General features: G+C 40.1%; 1 long non-coding RNA gene across 3 annotated transcripts in view; it reads left to right on the top strand.

Annotated features, from left to right (window-relative positions):
* The window catches only part of LOC122224916, a 114,627-nt gene that overhangs the window by 88,593 nt on the left and 5,644 nt on the right, over positions 1 to 20,390 (top strand). Inside the window, exons 5-6 of one of the 3 annotated variants that reach the window (XR_006205013.1) lie at positions 15,600 to 15,688; positions 17,870 to 18,052. This is a non-coding gene — a long non-coding RNA (uncharacterized LOC122224916). Of the gene's footprint in view, positions 1 to 15,599; positions 15,689 to 17,590; positions 17,641 to 17,869; positions 18,053 to 20,390 lie in introns of those variants that run through there. The other 2 variants (XR_006205015.1, XR_006205014.1) reach the window with 2 other exon arrangements.

Genomic DNA, 20,390 nt, shown 5'->3' with positions numbered 1-20,390 from the left:
TGATCAAATAGGCTTTGCTAGGTTCTCCCTGTCTACCCTACCTAGTTTGTATTATACTATAGTTATCTTTGGTAATAACTCTCTTCCTGAAGCAGATCCTCTAAATTCTTTGAGGCAGTTAGAGAAAGATCACAGTTTCTTCTTGCATCTTTTGGGCCTTGCTTGTTTTCAGCTCAAAATAATCCCCATGCCAAAGTAGCACATCTTGGGGTGATTTGTTCTAACCCCTACACATTCAAATAATGTTCATTGCTTTACCTACTCCTGTTACTGAGTCAATGAAACTTGAATGGTAGACCCTCCTGCCTTTGTATTTGGCAGTGTGCTAAACTGGGTGATTTGATCCTTAAAACAGCCATCCTCTCTCCTCATTTTATTGACTTTTCTAGAGTGACACAGTTACCAGTGGTAGAGCTAGGATTTAAATTCATGTATGTACGATTCCAAAATCTATGTTATTAATAATTAAGATGTACTGATTTCTAAAAAAATTAACCTTTTTGAGATATACTTTACATACAATAAAATTTAGCCATTAAAACACCTATTTTGATGAATTTTGACCAATTTGTATGCTTGTGTAATTACCAACACAATTTAGATTTCATCTCTAGAAGTTCCCTTGTGTGCATTTCTGGTCAGTTCCCTTTTGCTGAACCTCTGAATTTCTGTCCTCTGAATGGTCTGTTCCTTTTCATTGCTGAGTAGTCTGTCCACAGAATGGAATGAGTTTTTTCTTACCCCTTGCCTGTTAATGGACATTTACTTTTGCAGTATCTCAGTCCTGTCTGTTTCTCTTCATCTGTGCTAATCACTAAGGAACCAGCATCTCTTGCCTGGACTACTGTGATTGCCTCTTCAGCTGATGCCCCAGCCTCCTCCATAGCGTCTTCAACTGATTCTCCACTCTGTAGGAGAGTGATCTTTTGAGAGGCAAATCTGATCAAGAATCATCAACTGCCTCTAAAATTCTTCAACCCAGGATAAAGATCAAAATCTGTATTTTGGCTGGCAAGGTCCTGCATGGCCCAGCCCCTTCTTACCTGCCCCACTGTTCTTGTGACTGCTTTGCCCAATGGCTCATTGCCCTCTGGGTACCTTTGACCTTCTTTAGATTCCTCTTTCGCCCAAGCTGCTTGCTGCTCACAAAAGCCTCAAGGCTTCTGCAGTGCAGTTTCCTTCATCTGAAATTGTTTTTCTTTCTTCAACCCCTCCTGGCAGCTCTCTGATCCCCCCCATCAGTGCCTACTACTCTTCTTTCAACTTCCACTCAAATCTTGTTTCTTCAGGGAAAGCTTTTTAACCCTTCTGGTTGGGTCAACTCATTAGTTTTCTCAAAGAATTGTAATTCTTTTCTCCCTCCAGGATACTTTCTCAGTTTGTAGTTTTCCCTTCTCTGGTGGCATTGCAGCAAATGATTAGTATCTGTTTCACAGTGCTCAGAGATCTGGGCAGTCAGGGTCTCCTGCTGACTCACTGTACTGCTCAGTGCTTGGCACATAACAGACACCAAGTAAATAGAAGTTAAAGGAGTGAATGAAAGAACTGACCCTTAGATCTGCCAGTATCCTCCATGAACACTTGTACCTGCCACAGCGGGGTAAACTGTTGCTGACCTCTGGAAAGGAGGCATTAAGAAAGTCGTTACATTTGGGAAGGATTTATTTTGTGCTAGATCAGGTAATTATCTTACTATTGGTATTTGGGAGAAATGGAGATGTACCTACCGTTGTGCTTTGAGCTTTGGAAACGAGATTGTCTTCTAAGAAAGGTAAATTGTGAAACAAGTGTAAAAGGAGTCCGATTATAGAGGTGGATTACCTGAAAGGATGGAATAGTTTCCAGGCTCCATGGCCTTGACTGCAACAAGCTTGAAGTTATTCTCAGAGATGAAGAAAGAATGAGTTCTGAGGGGATTAATAGCCTCAGAGATTCGAAGATAAACTAAATTAAATTGTCTGTGAGGGGTTATCTGCAGAGCCAAGGATTGGACCTATCAAGCCCCAGTATGAACTCTTCAGTTCTGATTACCCTGGAGATGACTCGATGTACCTTCTTACTGGTTCTACATTCACCAAGTAGCCTTCTAATTATAATCCAGTTTCCCATGCAGATTGGTTCACAGGCAGTGAATACGGCCATCAACTAATCTAGTCTCAGATCTGTTTGATGTGTTATATGTCCTTGTAATTAATCATTTGGCATTCTGGTTTTGTACATGGGTTTTGGTGATGAGCTTGGTTAGGGGGAATTTGTCCAAAAGAGATGGCTGTGTTCTTCTCAGCGGCAAGCTCCTGAGGCTGCCTAGCCAGTAGACCAGGACCTGGAGACTGGAGAATTCACCCTGAAAGTGCCCTGCTGTTGGGGGGGGGGGGTGTCAGTTTGGGTTGCCCATTTTACAGATCAGTACATTGATTCTTATTGGAAAGGTGCCTTAGTATAATAGTTATTGCAGAATGTAGGTCTCCATTCAATCTGCGTAATTTATTGATGTGCTTTGGATATAATCAGTAATGTAAGAGGAAGGTCAAATAATAATTGACAGCTAGTTAAACATTTTGTATTAGAAATCTACACTTGGAACTCTTTGTGTTCAGTTTAGGCAAAGCACCATTTTGAATAACAGAGAGTTGTTTTCACAGTGATCTCTGTTTATTATAGGATGAAAAATAGCTACCATGTATGAATATTTACAAAGGCCAAATATTATAGGTTCATTAGTTAGATGTTAATTACCATTTCTTTAGCAAATAGACTTTCTTTGTCTCAGTTTCCTAGATGTAAAATGGGAGTAACAATAGCAAACGTTGGTTGAGTGTCTGCCTTGTGTCAAACAAACACTGTTTTATGTGCTTAACTTTAGTATTAGCTCATTAATTCTCATAAGCAGTCTAGGAGATAGATGAGACTGCGTGATGATTCTGCAGAAGAGGAATTTGTCCAGGATTATGTAGCTAGTAAATGGGAGAGTTTTAAACACTTTACTATCTCATAGAATTAAATGAGCTAATACACATAAAACTTTGACCAGTGTCTGGCTCACTTTAAGGTTCAATAACTGTTAGCCGTTATTATTATCAATTTATTTTTATTGCCCAAGTTTCTGGGCTAGGAAAAATGGAACTGGGATTGAAACCTTCTGTATCAGAGTCCACGCCAGCCTTTTCCATTATTCTTTGCTGCTGTGCGTGTTTCCCTAAGGAAAACCAAAGTCAAAAAACACTTCAGCTTGAATTACTCCATTTGAAACTGTCTGCATAACAAAAATCACATATTTTAAAACCTAACATATTTTTTTGATTCTGTCTTTCCCCTATTATTTTGACTCTTTCCTCTTTATTCCCTGTGCACTCCCAAAATTGTTTCACTACCTTTAACCATATGAAAAGCCAACTGTCCATAGGGACTGAGTATTTTGAATCTTGTGACAAACTTGCCCCAATTTTTTTTTTTTTTTTAAGCATCACGCTCATTGCAGAGCCCAACATGGGACTCAAACTCACAACCCTGAGATCAAGACCTGAGTTGAGATCAAGAGTTGGATGCTCAACTGACTGAGCCACCCAGGTACCCCAGTCTTGCCCAAATCTTAAGAAGATTTACACGTGGTACTTTTATTGCTAATATCTAAGAAAATGGAAAGGTTAAGTCTGTTAGGAAAGGCAAGATTTATAAGACTATTTACAGTGCTAGGTATCATATTCTAGTTGGAAGTCAGAAGGTTTTAAGATCAGGGGAGATGCTTTTGTTATTGTTTCCTTGCTCCATAAGCCAGAGAGAAATAAGATTTTTTCAGCTTGTAGCTGACAGCTAAGATGTTTGTATCTACAATAACAAGCCAGCCACAGAATTAAATCTTTTCCAAAGGAATTATCATCCTGAGCTCTTTAAAGTACAAACTATTTTTCATGGAAAATAGGATTAGGATTTAAAACCAGGTTGGAAACCAGTTTCCAATTTTGTTGACCGAATATGTGAAGGCTTCCTATGAATGATACAAAATGGTTTTCAGTATCATTGGAAGTATATTGGACTAAAAACCTGCTTTTCCAACAGTGATAATATTTCCTTTTTTCTTCATCAGTTAATCAGTTGGTCATCTGATTCGAAGCTCTTCAGCTTGTTTTAGTCTTGGTATCTCTGCAGTATTATTCTCTGTCATAGAAGTTTTAGGTTTTGCCAGGAAAAGTTTTAAGTGAATTACTTTGACATTAGTTTAATGAGGTATTTCTGTGGGATATTAATCTCACTATATACATGAGGGTTATGTGAGCTTTTTCTGGCATTTTGAATGGGTTCTTAGAGGTTTCTAACAGTTCAGAATTAAATAATGTTGGCTTTGGTTTAGACTTGGGTATTTAGAAATCCACTGTTAAAAACCACTAATGAGAGTGAAAAATTCAATAAAAAAGTCATATCCTAAAGACCATGGCTTGAAAGAGCAGACAGTGGTTGTAGACAGTAGAGCTCATTTCTCTCTTCCCTCTGCTAATTGCTTTCAATTTTTTATTTGAAATGCAATCAATGTGTCTGCTTCCCTTCTAAAGATGCTAACAATAATTCAGTGTGTAGAATAATGGACAATTTTGTTTTAACACTTAAACAAAGTGAAGGAAACACCCCCTTTGCCCTTTGGCCAACAAATGCTCTGTGGCTTCTTTCATTTAGTCTCAGTAGATTATTCCAGTCCCTAGATTCCAAAGCAAACACAGATTTGAGAATGAGAGCCAGGCGGGACGAATCAGGCAATGATTTAAAATTTTCCATCCATGGGCTCTAGAGTGCTTTATAAAGGCTTCACTTATTTATTTTAAAATTTCACCGGAAGAACTGTTATCACAGATTCATGATAAAAGAATGGAAAGATCTATGATCTATGAATTGTGATTCATAGATGTGTGTGTGTGTGTGTGTGTGTGTGTGTGTGTGTGTGTGTGTGTGTGTGTGTGTGTATGCTGTTTACTGGAGAGGAAAGAGTGTGGGCCTAGGATCTGGGTTGAGTCCTGGTGACATCACTCATTAGCTGTGTGAACTTGGGCAAGAAACTTGACCTATCTGGACCTTGATTCTCATCTGTTAAATATTCACATTGCACATTTTTAAAAAGTGAGATTTAAACCAACTAATGAATATAAAAAGCCACAATGGTGCCAGGCACTCATATAAATTATATATTGGAATGGTGTTTGATTGTCCTGTAATACCTTTGTAGAATGAAACACGGTGTTATGTTAAGATGAGGGTAACACCTCTCCTGGAATCATAGACTGTTTAAAGTCTTATATTTCTAAAAAATGTCCCCAACAATGAATCCGTGATATGTAAAAGATCAATTATGCTTTGGTATTTCTGGCCAATGTAGAAGTGTAAATTTTTCAAATGACATACATTTTACATACAGAAAAATGTACAGATCTTAAATAAATAATTTGGTGGGTTTTGACAAATGTAACCATTGCCAAATCAAGATCTAGGACATTTTTCTCACCTGGAAAGTTTCTTTCTGTCCCTTTCCAGTCAATACCTGCTCTTTGCAGAGGTAATCATGCTTCTGATTTCTGTCACTACAAGAGTCAGATGCTTAACCAACTGAACCCCACCAGGCACCCCAAACATTCTATAGAATATACTCTTGTTTCATTTAAGATCATGACTTTGAGATGTGTCCATGTTGTTGGACAGTTTATCAGTTTGTTCTTTTGTGTTGCTAAGTATTATCCCATTGTGTGAAGATATTATACTTTTTCCTTTCTCTTGCTGATGGACATTTGGGTCTGTCACTTCCAGTTTAGGTCTATTAAGAGTAGATCTGCTATAAACATTCTGGTACAAGTTGTTTTGTTATTTTCATTTCTCTTGGGTAAATACCAGTTTCCCACCAGCAACTTATGAGACTTGAGGTTGCTCCACATCTTCCTCCACACTTGTTATTGTCAGTCTTTCTAATTTTAGTCATTCTAGATACAGGAATTTAGATCAAATGCTTTATAGCAGTTATACTTAACCTGAATGTCTTGACACTGTATTGGGTCTGGATTGGTTTTGAAATATCATGATAAATGTGTTAAAAAGCAGTAATAGTAATAGTTTAGGCAATCAAGCTTATGAATAGTTTTGTTTATATTTTGAAGAGGATTCAAGGTCATCTCCAAAATAGCATACCTCTGAATTATGGGTATCATGATACATATTTTTTCTGAAAGCGATAAAAGAGATACAGTTAATGTTACAGAAATTACATGTGATAGACTCTTAACTATGCTTTAATCTATGGCAAGTGAAAGTTATAGGTGCATTCTTAAAACCTGCTGCAATTATGAATTACTGAAAGATAGGATGAGAAACTCAGGGACCAGCAAGTAAAACATTTTCACAACCTAGTAAGACAGTGGGTGGTGTAAGTTAAGGTAGGTTATTTATCTGTCCTTTCATCCATCGATCTATTCATTCAAAAAATATTTACTGAGCACCTAACTTATTCCAGTAACTGGGCTAGGCTCTGTGAATACAAGAATGGCAAAAATGCAAAGAAATTTTCCTGTCTAGTGGGGTTAACGGACACATACATAGATGGGTTATACAAGAGTTGGTCATCACCTAAAACAAAGAGATCAAGATTACAAGTTTAGCATTATGATTTTTACACACATCACAAGAGAACCTAGGGACAAACCAGTGACACTACTTATTAATTTGTTCAACAACATTTGTTAAGCTCCCACTAGGTGTTAGGGACTTTGTTGGTCACTGAAGGACAAAATGAGAAAACAGTTCTGTCCAGTGGGTTTTAAATGTTAGCATACACAAGAAAAAAAAATGCTTTTTTTTTTCTTTTGTTTTTGAGAGAGAGCGCACGTGCAAGCTGGGGAGAGGCAGAGGAAGAGGGAGAGAGGGAATCTTATGCAGGCTTCACGTCCAGGGCAGAGCCTGATGTGGGGCCGGATCTCACCACCATGAGATCATGACCTGAGTCGAAATCAAGAGTCAGATGCTTAACCAACTGAACCCCACCAGGCACCCCAAGAGTGCTTGTTAAAATTTAGCATAGATTTCCTGAATTAGTGGATGAGGCATGTCAGGAATGTACTTAACAGGAACTCCAGAATATTTTGATGTCTTTGATATGTGAGCTACACTTTGAAAAATATCCTAGTCTATTAGTGAAGGAAGACATAAATACTTACTTATATGACCTCATGAATGAGCAATAATGAAAACATAGAGGAGGAAGGTAAATCCAGTCCCACCTGCAGGAAAAGGAAATCTCCTGTCATTATTGTATATGTCTATACGTGATTGAGCAACATTAGCAGTGTGTTCACATCATAATTGTCAACAGGTAATTCCTGCCCTGCTGAATTCAGACTCAAGATGGGAACATCAACTATTACCTGAATTTTTGGCCTTCCCTATAGATTTTGGACTGCCAGCCACCATAATTATGAGCCAATCCTTAAAATAAATCTCTCTCTATTTTTAAAAAATCAATCTAGTAACACTGACTCTGCTTCTCTCTGGCAATAGTTGATTAGGGCATTTGTGTTCCAGTTTCCTTACGTGGTACAGGTACTCATATCTCTGATCTGCTTGACCTCTATAGGTATTTGGGTTACTGACCCTTAAAATACAGACATAAGATGAAGCCTTTTTGGTATTTAATGGGCCAGGTCAGAATAGCATGGGAAAGAATATGGTGCCTATCTTCTTCTTTTTTTTTTTTTTAACGTTTATTTTATTTTTGAGAGAGAGAGAGAGAGAGCCAGAAAGAGAGGGAGACAAAGGATACGAAGCAGATTCTGCACTGAGAGTAAGAGCCTGATGTGGGGCTCAAACTCATGAACTGTGAGATCATGATCTGAGCCGAAGTCAGACACTTAACTGACTGAGCCACCCAAGCGCCCCTGGTGCCTATCTTCTATTCCCTACCCTCACTCTGCCTCTAACTGTTTAAAACTGAGAATGATATCAAGCCATACAAAAGTGTAGGTCAGTTCAATAAAATTCAGACTTTTTTTCCCCTCAGACTTTTTGAGAAATAGTGATTTCTTTCCAAAGCAATGTTTTCAATGCTACTGCTTTGCTGTTGTTGAACTATGGACTAGCTTAGTCTCAGGACACTAGGCAGCCTCCAACCTGCACCACTTCCCTTTACCCAGGTTTTTCTGTACTCTCTCTGCATCCCCAGTCTAGAATGTAACCCCAACCCTAGCCTGTGTGACTGTAAGCTTGGATAGTCCCTGTCTCTTTCGAGCCCTTGTCTTCTTAGGCCCTAGAACCTGTTCTCCTTGTCTCTGCAGCTCTAGAGGCCAAGCTATGGCTGCCAAAATAAGTACAGGTCCCTTGGGCAGAGGGGGCCAGGGCTAATGCTCACTACCTGACCTCGAGAGGTTTGCATGTGGAAGTTGGCAGTGACTCTGGTTAAGAGACTGTCCCAAGAAGGCTTTGAATTTGTGTCATGCCTAAGGCTAGAGCCTTTGTATGTATTATCTTACCAAATGTTCACTATTAATCCCATTCTCCAGATGAGGAAGTTGATGCTGATGATTTCTTGGTAAGTGGCAGAGTCTGGCTTTGAACCCAGGTCTGTGTGACTAGTTTTGGTGTTTTGTTTGGGGGATGGAACTTGAGCAGTCACTCTTGCCCTGTGGAGCCTGAGCAGACCACAGGGAAGACTGCAAGTTTAGTAAGTAGGCTATCCTTTCTCAACTTAGCATGATGATTTTAGGATCACGAGTCCTTTGGACTCTGATAAGGAGTAAGACATTTAAAGGCAACAGGTAAGACTTCTGGGCTCTTCTTTGCTTCTCAGTCCTCTGAATTACACTGTGAGAAATATTATCAGATTAAATCTTCTTTCTCTTTTGTTTTCAATCTGATTCTTGTGGCTAGAAGCAACAACACACAATTCTCTTGTTCTTGTTCCAACATGAAATGACATCCATAAAACTGTAGGCTACAGGAAAGCAGACCCCAAGACCAAATCTTATAGTTGTTAGCATGTAAGTCTGTTTGGACCCCTTTAGTTTACCTGGAAGAATCCTGATGGATTTGATTTTCCAGTTGTGATAGTTACAGGGCCCTAAACAAAGACTTCCTGAGCAGGGGAGGTAAAACAAAAGAGGTATAGAAGTGGATTCGGGGTGGGGAGTGGGGGCCTCTCCTAGGCTCACATTGTAGAACCTCCTGTATATGGAGTTGTGGTTTTACCTGTGTGTGTTCTCTCTGGACCATAAACTTCTCAAAGTCAAGGACCACCATCTCTGGAATCTCTGTGTCCCCTTAGCCTAGCATAGTACCTTGTACACTATAAGTGGCCATGGATGTCTGAGGGACAAGTGAATGCATGGATGGATGGATATGAAGCAGAAGAAAAGGTCTATAGGTCACAAATTATTGTGGGAGCATCTAGGGATGCAGTAGTGGTGAGTAGGCTCTGAAGTCAGACTACTAGGGTTTCTATTCTGGCCCCACCTTTCCATACCAGATAACCTTGGACAAAGCACCCCACCTGTCTAGGCTCCCTTTTCTCATCTGTAAAATGCTAGTAAAATGGATTATGATGGTCTTTATCTTGTGAGATTGTTATGGGGTTTAATGAGTAATAGTATCCTAGGTTGGGCAGAGCATTACATCCTTATGATAGTCAATCTGGATTTTAAATAAAATGTGAAATGTATATCGAGATAGAGATCTTAGAAGGTTTTGATGGATGATATGGAAAAGTCTAGAAAAGTTCAAGACATGTGAGGATATTGGGTTTGGGAGAGAGGCTGAAATTAGGAAATAAATGGAATTCCAATGAGATTGTCAGAGGGAAAATGAGAGAATTGAGTGGTTAGGCAGCTTGTGTCCTGAGCATATGAAATTCCCCACAGTGACCAGTGGACTTTTCCTTCAGGTAGCTTAAGAGTTTTTGACTGGTATTATTTACCCCAGTTTTTGGTTCCTACGGAAAATAGATCTCCTCTTTAGTCTTCCAGGAAGTTGGTAATAGGTAAATTTTACGCTATTTTGAAATTTTAATCTATTCTGAATTTTGAATCATTTTTGTTTTCCATGAGCCTTCCTGTACTGCCATGAAATTTCCTGCACTGCCATGAAACTTCCTAACTCTGCCTTCCACATATTACATGTTATATTCTATTACATGTTATTTATTAATATCATATACTCTCTTTAAATTTAATTTATTATTATTTTTTGATCATCTAATCCATTTGCCTAATTCAAGAATCAGCATGATGTGAAAGCCATGGCTTGCAAAATCTTGCTCTCTCTCCAGCTATTGACCTTGCCTCCTGTTCCCACTTAGGTAGCCACAGGCATTAGTTTCTCCAGCCAGTGTTTCTTAATGCAAATTAGGCAAATACAAATATTCTTTCTATTTTTCTCATTCTTATTCAAGCACCACAGTTTATTTTTCCAATTCTCTAGAGAAGGGCCCTTGAATTACTTCAGATCTCTTGCTGGTACAAAAATGCTTGTCTGTACTCCAGCTTTGTGTTTGCAGGTCTATCTGAGAGATATCCCACAGGAACCCACTGGAAGTACGCTTGCTAGACAGAGGGTAGATATTGCCTAAGGACCTTCTTATGGGTTATGTCATTTCTCTGAGCAGGTATGAGCCTGCTTGTGTCCCCACAACGTCCCACCCAGTATCTTGTCACACTGTTGTCTAAGAGGTGAAATATGTTTCTTCAGTATAGCTTTAACTTGCATGCCTCTTATTATGACTGTACTTAAGCATCTTTTCATGTGCCTGAGAACCACTTGTATTTCTTTTATTTTGTAAATCGTGTGTTTATGTCCTTTGCTTGTTTTCCTATTACTTAAGACTTTTTGTTGTTTGAGTTCTAGAATACCTTGGACATTCATTGATCAAATATTTACTGACCAACTGTTGTGCACTGACTCGATAGAGTTGAATAGGGCATTGCCTTCCAGAAGTTCACATTCTAATGGAGCAGCCATTGTATCTATCTATCTATCTATCTATCTATCTATCTCTACACTATCTTTATTTATATTTATACCTATAGGTAGATATCTATGTGTCTATATCTATCTCCCTATCTATCTATATTTCTGTGTGTGTACACACACACACACACACACACACACACACACACACAAAGAAAGAAATACAGTATAATGTCTAAACATTATACTGTAAGGGTGTGGAAGTTGTTTTGGGCCCAGTGAGGTGGGCTAATGCCCCCATCCAAGTTGGGATGGGCTGGAGTTCTAAGTATATTCTTTCTAGGCTGACAGTGGGGCAAAGAGCAATACAGGTTGAAGAAATCATGCGGCTCCTAGTTTCTTGTTCCTTTGTGCTGCTCTCTGGTCTTCATGCCCACACCCTCTTCAGCGCCAGTCACTTAGTGAGTGCTAACTACATGTTCCCTGAGTGCAGTAACTGAAGAGGAGTCTGACGTAAGAGCCCTACTGAGGTGTGAGAAGGCTGGGGCAGTGGCGTGGGGCAAGGTCATTGTCACGGGGCAGACAGTGTGGCAGCATTCTGTTCTTTCTCAATCCTTTCCCTTACTGGCAGGGAATGCCAGAACGCCAGACCCTTCTCCCTTTCAAGGAGCTGACCCATCAAATTTGCTATGGTTCTCTGTCCCCTTTTCACCCCTTCACTTCCGTTAAACCCCTCATTTCCCTACCTTCATCACCCACTCCTGTCTGTCTCCCTTTTGTGGCTGGCATCCTCACCCTGTTCCCCAGGCCACTATGCCAGATATAGTCTTTATATAATTTGTCTGAAAGTTGTCTTGCCTTTTTCTCCCCTCCCCACAATTCCTGTCGCCCTCCCCCTGTTTCTCTGTAAACTCACAAAGACTGATGCTATATTCATTTCCTAAGGCTGCCTTCGCAAAGTGTCCCAGACCTAGTGGCTTCAAACAGCAGAGATTTATTCTCACAGATCTGGGGACCAGATGTCCAAAATCAAGATGTTGGCCAGACCACATTCTCTCAGAGGCTCTAGGGGAGGGTCCTTCCTTGCTTCTGGTGGTTTCCAGCAATCCTTGAAGTTCCTGGGTTTGTGGTAGCATCTCTTAAATTTCTGCCTCCATCTTCACATGGCCTCTTCCCTGTATGAGTATCTGCATCCAAATGTCCCTTCCTTACAAGGACTCCAGCCACTGGATTAGGGCCTACCCCTAATCCAGTATGCCCTCATTTTCACTTGCTTACATCTGAAAAACCCTATTTACAAATAGTACTTTCCAGGTACTAGGAGTTAGGACTTTAACATAACATTTTTTGGAGGCACAATTCAATAGATAACAGATGCCCTAAAACTGAATATTGCTTGGCATTTATCAGTCTGCTCACAATCCCTGTGGAAAGCAGCTTTACAACATCTGGATAAGAACACATACTTCGGTGCTGATCTGAGTTTAAGTCCTGCCTCTGCCTCTTAGGATGTGACCTTGGACAACTGACTTGATCTCTCTGCACTTCGGTGTCCACATCTATAAGTGAGGAAAGTAGTCCTACCTACCCCATGGTTGCTACATATTAGGTACTTGGTACAGACCCAACACATAGGACATACTCCAGAAACAATAGGCCCTGGAGACTGTTCTCATTCCTCCTCCATTTGTACATGGTCATGTGGACTTAGAGCAGAGCTTGACACAAGACTTGCCAGTTCCAACTGAATGCTCCACGCACAGAGGCCTACCCATTGTTGGCACAGTAAGCCCTCTGGAGTATGAGATGTCAAGTCAACTCAAGATTTATCCATGAGACAAGTTGAGCTTTCCTTTCTCTGTGTACCTCATTGTCCTTGTCTGGTCTGTGTGCCAAGCTTCAAGTGGCATAGAGTAAATGTTAAAAAAACAAGCTTTTGGAAATGGGGTGGGGGCTGTGAGCTTAGGTCACCCCAGTGAGATGCTCTTTGCGCAAAGCTCCCCTTTCCCCTCCCTTTTTGTTTGTCCTGTAAGCAAGCAAATTCCCTAGCGGGTAGGGTAGAACTACCCTGCCTTGGCTTTCTGCTGATTTCATGCTCTTTGATGCTGGTGTGGCTCTGAAGGAGCTGCTGGTAAGGACAAACCACCATTTGTTTTGGGGGGGAAAATGAAAAGAAAGAAAAAAAAAGTCAAGTCTTTTATATCTGTGTCCCTCTAAATTGCCAAAGGTCTTATTGTGGAGAGAGGAAACAAGTAGGGTTTTATCTTTCTGTTCCTGCCAGGCAGCCACATGAGCATCAAAGCTGTCAGGGCCCTGGGGTGTGGGGTGTGGGGGTAATGTGAGTCTATACAAACCCAGGCTGGGCTCCACCAAGGAATGACAGATGCTCCCAGGGAGCTGGGCTCATTTGATGGTGGCTCTCTGGGCAGGAAGAAGAAGGAGCTCCCAGTTGTAGCATGCAGAGGGGAGGCTCTAATGAATGTGAAGTCAATTGATGAAACCACTCTGTGTATGGGGAGCAAGGTGCTTTCCTCACATTGAAAATGCTGGCTGCCTATTGAAGAGGTAGGGTAATAATGCATGGCGCAATAATAGTAATAATCATAAACACCATCAATTTTTTCTGTGCAAATATAATGTGCCAGGACCTGTGATAAGTACTTTAAATGTGTAGTTTCACTTAGTCCTATCACAACCATATAACATAGTAATTGCTATCTATCCCCATTCTGTATTCCAGGAAACTGAGACATAAAGGGGTTAAATGACTTGCTTGAGGCCACACAGAGGCAGAATTTAAACCCAGGTCCACCTGACACCAAAGTTTGCTCTTAACCACTAGGCTCTATAGCTAAGACGTTTTAAAGGATAAAAACAAACATCAGTAAGAAGTAGGAGAAATTAACCTTCATTTACTGACTAATAAACACAGAGGAGGTAAGTGGTATGGGAGAGAAAGTAGGTCTAGAGTTTGAATTGGTACAGATTTTGTCTTATGTGTGACTCTGGGTAGGTTACCTTGGATATTATCAAGAACCCAGGAATTGACCTTCTTTCTACTCTTCCATGTTTGGAGTGGCAAATTTTGTCTTTAGTCACAATAGCTGCTCTCATGAACACAAGATGGCTGCCATTGTTCCACGCATCACATGTAGACTAAAACAAAACAAAACAAAAACAAAAAAAGGTGTGCTTTTTCCCCAGTTTGGGAGTTGCGTTATCCCCATATCTGCCCTTATTTTCATATGGCATCCATTTTATGTGCCTGTCTGTGTCTTTGTCCAAATTTCCCCTTTTTATAAGGGGACGCGGTTATATTGGTTTAAGGCCCACTTTAATAACCTCATCTTAACTCAGTCATTTGCAAAGACCCTATTTTCTTTCTTTCTTTTTGTTTTTCAGTAGGCTTTACACCCAATGCAGGACTTGAACTCATGACCTTGAGATCAAGACCTGAGCTGAGATCAAGAGTCAGACACTTATATGATTGAGCTACCCAGGTGCCCTGTAAAGACCTTATTTTCAAATAAGGTCACATTCACACATCCTGGGGGTGAGGACTTTAACATTTTTTTGAAGGGGGGGACATTATTCAACCTGTAACAACTGTTTCAAAGGAAAAACCAAAACACGGATTGATACAAGTAAAGGAATGTTGAGATGAATTGCAAATGGAGACGAAACTGTTCTGTCCAGTTTTAAGGACAGTTGGGGTGATGGTGGGCTGGTCAGTTAAATCACTACCAGACAGGATAAAAATTATACATCTATCCGTTACCTACAGCTTACAAAGCTTTACGAAATAATTCAAATACAATGCACAGAGCTAGAATCTCATAACATGAAAGATTAGTCTGTAGAAGGGCGTGCATAGTTTTCCACTGAAACATATAACATTTTCCTATACTATTGTTAGTCCGTGTATTTTATTCTGTGGATGAAATGGTCTGAAAATCTGCTGTGCATTAAGTGATCCTGACATCTCATGTGCATGATTTACTTTCTTGGCAAACTTACACCCATCTCCCTTTTCTAGGTCTGTTTCCTGTAACACTGAGTGGGAGATTTGACCACGTTTCCTTAGTGGGCCTTTGGGATGCTTGAGGCCAGCACTACCCTCTCTGGAGATGTATAGAGCATGTTACAGATGCTCTCTGTTCTTTCCTTCTTAGTCACCTCGTGGAGGCAGGAAAGCAGGGCCCTCGGTAGATGTGTCGCTACAACTGCATAAGCTGCAAGATAGGACACATGGGCCAATTTCTGCATCGTATTTACGATCTGCGGTCCTCACACCTCAGCCTCCAAAATGTATAAGGGCATAGCTTGTTGCTGTTACTATCTCCGTCGGCTGGGCCTATTGAAATTCTTCTCCCAGCCACATGAGAGAAAAGAACACACAGAGACAGAAACAGGTATTCAAAATGTCTACACATTAAAAAATGAAACCCAAGTAAGAATTTCATAATAAAGTGTTTTTAAGGAATCACAGATACAGGGGCTCAAAAAGGAAATCTCTTTCTCCTTAATAAGAATAATGTTAGGAAAAATAAATTCAGGAATTCTCTCTCTGGTGATTCATATTCTCAGACGTTTTTTGGCATTCTCACTACATAGTCCCCCCCCCCACACACTTTTTTTTTTTTTTTTTTTACTGTATTGCTTTTTTTTTTTTTTTTCAGAAAGAGAAAATATTACTGGAGAAAACCATGCCAAGCCTGAGAATGTTGAGTACCCGAGGCCAAGCTCAACAAGGCCAGGGAACTTTCCGGTGAGAAATGATCCTATCTGTAACAAGGCCAGTCTCACGGGCTGTAGCTCACAACTGGCAGGAAGGCAGTGAAGTGTCCTTTGGTCTGTATGTCCCGCTTTTTGATTTATTCCCACTTATTTAACCTCTTACCAGTTTCCTAAGCTTCACTTTGCCCAGAAGTTTCACGAGCAGATGTCCTGCCCAAGTCAAAAGTCTCAATTGTTTCAGTACCCTCAGCCTCTTCAGGCAGAACCCACACTGCAATGCCAACGGGGCCCTTACCATGTTTCTTTCTTGTGTCTTGGTGAACTTGTCTCATATGTCTGGAGAGAAAACACAAGGGGTATAGGGCCACTTTCCACTCTGTCTGTAAATCCCAGGCCGGCTTCTCTCAGGCTTCTCCTCCTCCTCCTCCTCCTCCTCCTCTTTCTTCCTCTTCTTCTTCTTCTTCTTCTTCTTCTTCTTCTTCTTCTTCTTCTTCTTTTTTAATATTTATTTATTTTGAGAGAGAGAGAGAGGGAGAGCAAGCAGGGGAGGGGCAAAGAGAGAGGGGAACCGAGGATCTGAAGCAGGCTCTGAGCTGACAGCAGAAAGCCCAACGTGGGGCTCAAACTCACAAACTCAGATCATGACCTGAGCTGAAGTCTGATACTTAACTGACTGAGCTACCCAGGTGCCCTCTTTTTTTTTTTTTTTTAATATTGATTTATTTCTCTTGAAAGAGAGAGAATGCAAGCATGAGTGGGGGAGGGGGAGAGAGAGAGAGAGACAGAGAGAGAGAGAGAGGGAGAGAGAGAGAGAAAGAGAGAATCCCAAGCAGGCTCTGTGCTATCAGTGCAGAGTCCAACTTGGATCTTGATCTCACAAACTGTGAGATCACTGTGATCATGGACACACAGTTGGTTAAGGGCTTAACCAACTGAGCCACCCAGGTGCCCCAGGCTTCTTAATTTCTTTTGAGACTTGGCAAGTGTGCTGCTTTGCCTAGTTAACTCATGCCTTGGAACCCATGGCACTTGTATCTCTTAGGAGCTGTACACTCTTTCTAGACTTTCCCAGTTCCCCTCACCTACCCCTTTCTTCTCACATATCTTTAATTTACTAAGTGCTGACTCTATGACAGGCAATTCGCTAAGCACTTTGGTGCATTATTTTTATCCCACCTTCAAAGCAGCTCTGTGGGTTAGGTAAAATAATGACTCCAGGCTTACAGTTGAGAAAACAATGTAAGGGCAGTTAGAAAACCTGTGCATGATCACTGCTAAGTTAAAGAGTCAGGATTTGAACCCAGGCTTCACTGACTGAAAAGCCAGTATAATTGACTTCCCTGATCATGTGCCATAGGGCTGAAACTTCTTTTATGAGATTCTAGGAAAAGAACAGCCAAATCTGTATATTTTGTCACTTATGCAACTTTAAGGACACTTGAGTTGCTAGAAGTGATTTAGGGTGGAGGACTAGGGTTAGGAAAATTATGATGAATTATTGACATTCTTATAATGTGATGCTTCCCTCTTTCTATTGGATTGTTTCCTTTCTGGGACTTCTCTCAAAGGCTGAGACTATCCTGGTGCCTTGTTAAACTCTCTGGAGGCAAAAGATTACATGATTTTCAGGGGGCCAGACTTTTAATGAATTCTAGCAGGGATGGCCTTGAGTTAAATTTAGAAAAATCTAAAGTTTTATATCTTGGATGCCATCTCCAATTTTTGTTATTCTTTTCCTCTTTAAAATAAACCCATTAACAAAAGTACTTTGAGCAAACGTTAATCAGGCCTTTGGACCTTCCTCTGGGCCCATCTTTGTGTGTCCTTATAAAATATAGTTTTAGTGAGAACCTTGATAAGTCAGTTTAACTAGAGCCACTCACTCTTGATATCTGATCATCTTCGCTGTCTGATCAGGTTCTTCATCCCCCAGGTGATGTCTGATCATCCTGGCCTGTTGTCAGCAAGAATCCCATTAGGTGGGTTTAGCCAGAACCCCTCTTATACCTCAGTAAGTTTTCATCCACTACCCCCCACTCTGTCCTTGGCTTTAAATTCCCAGTTGTCCACGCTCTACTTGGAGTCAAGCCCAGTCTCTCTTCCCCACTGTAGAATTCCATTGTGGTATTCCCTGTATCTATCATGATGGTCCTGAATAAAGTCTGCCTTACCTTCTTTAACAAGCCTCATTGAGTATTTTTTTCTTTAACAGTTATGGTGCCGTGACTCAGATAGGATCAGATTCATCATCTGGGCCCCTGGGTGACCTTAAGGCCACTTAGGACCTTAAGAATGCAACGTTGAAGTCTTTATCTTCCCTTCTGCCTGATAGGCTGGGGATCCTATGGAGAGTCTGACTCTGGAACCGGTGCTACAGACAGACATTGTTAAAGCTGGTAAGGACAGATTTTGACTTGTAAGATTCTGAGTATACTCTACAAGCTGATTTAGAGTCCCAGACAAACAGATGCTGGGGTATAGTCCTACATTTCTCTATTTGTAAGAAGATGAGTTGGAGTCCCAGGCTTACTTGAAAGGTACCTGCTGAGCTAGAAGTCTCTTCTTTCTGGATCTCTTTCCTGAGAGGGGATTATTTCCTACCTCTCTGGGCTGGAAGTCTTTCTTCTTGGCTCTCTGTGAGGCCTCTCTGTTGTCCTCATTGGATTCTGCTTCTCCCATGGGAACGTCTCAGTTGACTGAAACCCCCTTCTTGTACCTCTATTAATTACGAGCTCTGCCAACTCATCTGCTTCTTTTCTTGTTAGCATGATTTTGCTGAGGACAATGTAGAGCTCCACTGGCCTCTTTGGAAAACCTGAGATCTCCCCAGACTGGCTCCTCTAAGGCCTCTCCTTCTCCATTGTGTCTCTCCTCCTTCCTCCTCTTACCATCTTCAGTATTCCCTCCTATGCCTTGAACCCTTTTATATGTTCCCCCTCACACCTCTTCTTCCTTTATTCCTCTGTCCAACCTTGCCAGACTTTTCCCTTCTCACCTTATCCTCTCAGCTCCCTACGGCCACTTGAATTTTAGGCCATCTATCCTCCCTCGGATAGAGCCTCCCTCGGGGGCTCTCAGGAGACTCTGGGACCTCTAAAAGCAACCACCTGAGACTGAAAAGAGAAAAAAAAAGCTGGAACCAGAGATAGCTGTGTTGTCCACTCATATGTACACTGGAGATATCCAGGCAGCTGCTAGATGTCTCTGTAGTCACCAGCCTAAAATTTAGTTTACATTCAGGGCAAAAGAAGATGTTAAGTCTTCTCCACAAATATTGACATACAGGTAACCTTAACTTGTCCATATGCTGGAAATACAATACAGATAAAAACATAAAGTGGAGATAAACCAGTGAGTTTGTATTACTATGTTTTATTAACTTTAAGACTAAAATTTTAGAATGAAAGCTAAAAAAAAAATCTCTATTTGAATATATGTTTATGTACATGTGTATGTATGTCTGTATGTTATTTACAAGTGATATTTTTCTATCTCCAGCTGGTATTACTAAATTAATTTATAAAATCCCCCAGATGAGTTCTACTCAAATTGGTTTAGAGGCAAGTGGGTACTTACCTAAATTAATTGCCTTAGAACTCTCAGATATAAAGAAACTAACCAATGTGTGTGTGTGTGTGTGTGTGTGTGTGTGTGTGTGTGTGTGTGTGTGTTTTAGGTTCACATGATCAGGGATATTCTTTGGTAAATAAAGCTACGTAAAAAATGGTTGGTAAAATTAAATAGGTGTGCCCTCAGAATTCTGAAGATTAATTACAATGTGGATATACAATTTTTCCTACCTAGATTTACCAAACAAGCTTATATTATCTCTACTATATGTTTAAAATTATAAAACTATAAATTTACCCTAAGAATAAAATGTACAATAAAAATAAATTGCTTGGTGCATGTCAACATGGCAGTAAAAAAAAAAAAAAAAAAAAGGAAAAAAGGGGGGAAGAACCAAATGTTTAACTTTTAGATTCTTTGCTTCTGTGATTTGTTTGAAAGTTGCCTGATTTTCCAACAAGAAAAATAACTTACAATGATGACTAGCTTTGTTTAATGTCTCATGAAATTTTCATGAGCAACTCAAGCATAATTATAAGAACAGGTGAATTAAAACGTTGTAAGTGGGATACAAGTTTATTCATGAACTCTTCAATAATAATTATGCTTTATAATATGTCTACTTAAAAATAGATGCAAAAATCTAAGATGTTATATATGAACCTAATGGTAACCATAAATCAAAAACCACTAGTAGATATGCAAATAATAAAGAGAAAGGAATCCAAGTATATCACTAAAATACCCAGCAAACCATGAAAGAGAGCAAGAGAAGAAAGGATCAGAGAAAAACTACAAAAACAGCCACAAGACAAGTAACAAATGATGATAAATTCATGTCTATCAATACTTAATTTGAATGTAAATAGACTAAACACTCAATCAAAAGACATAGGCAGACAGAGTAGATAAAAAAAAAACAACAAGATCCATTTATAAGTCACCTATAAGATACTCATTTTAGAAATAAAGACACCTGCAAATTGAAACTGAGGGGATGGAGAGCATTTATCATGCAAATGGATGTCAAAAGAAAGCCAGGGTATCAATATTTATATTGAACAAGATAGACTCTAAAACAAAGACTGTAGAAAGAGACAAAGAAGGACACTGTATAATAATAAAGGGGAGAATCCAAGAAGATATAACAATTATAAATATTT

This window comes from Panthera leo, chromosome B4 (genome assembly GCF_018350215.1).
Source record: "Panthera leo isolate Ple1 chromosome B4, P.leo_Ple1_pat1.1, whole genome shotgun sequence".
In the NCBI taxonomy this organism is placed as follows: Eukaryota; Metazoa; Chordata; class Mammalia; order Carnivora; family Felidae; genus Panthera; species Panthera leo.
This window is presented reverse-complemented; position numbering and strand designations above follow the sequence as displayed.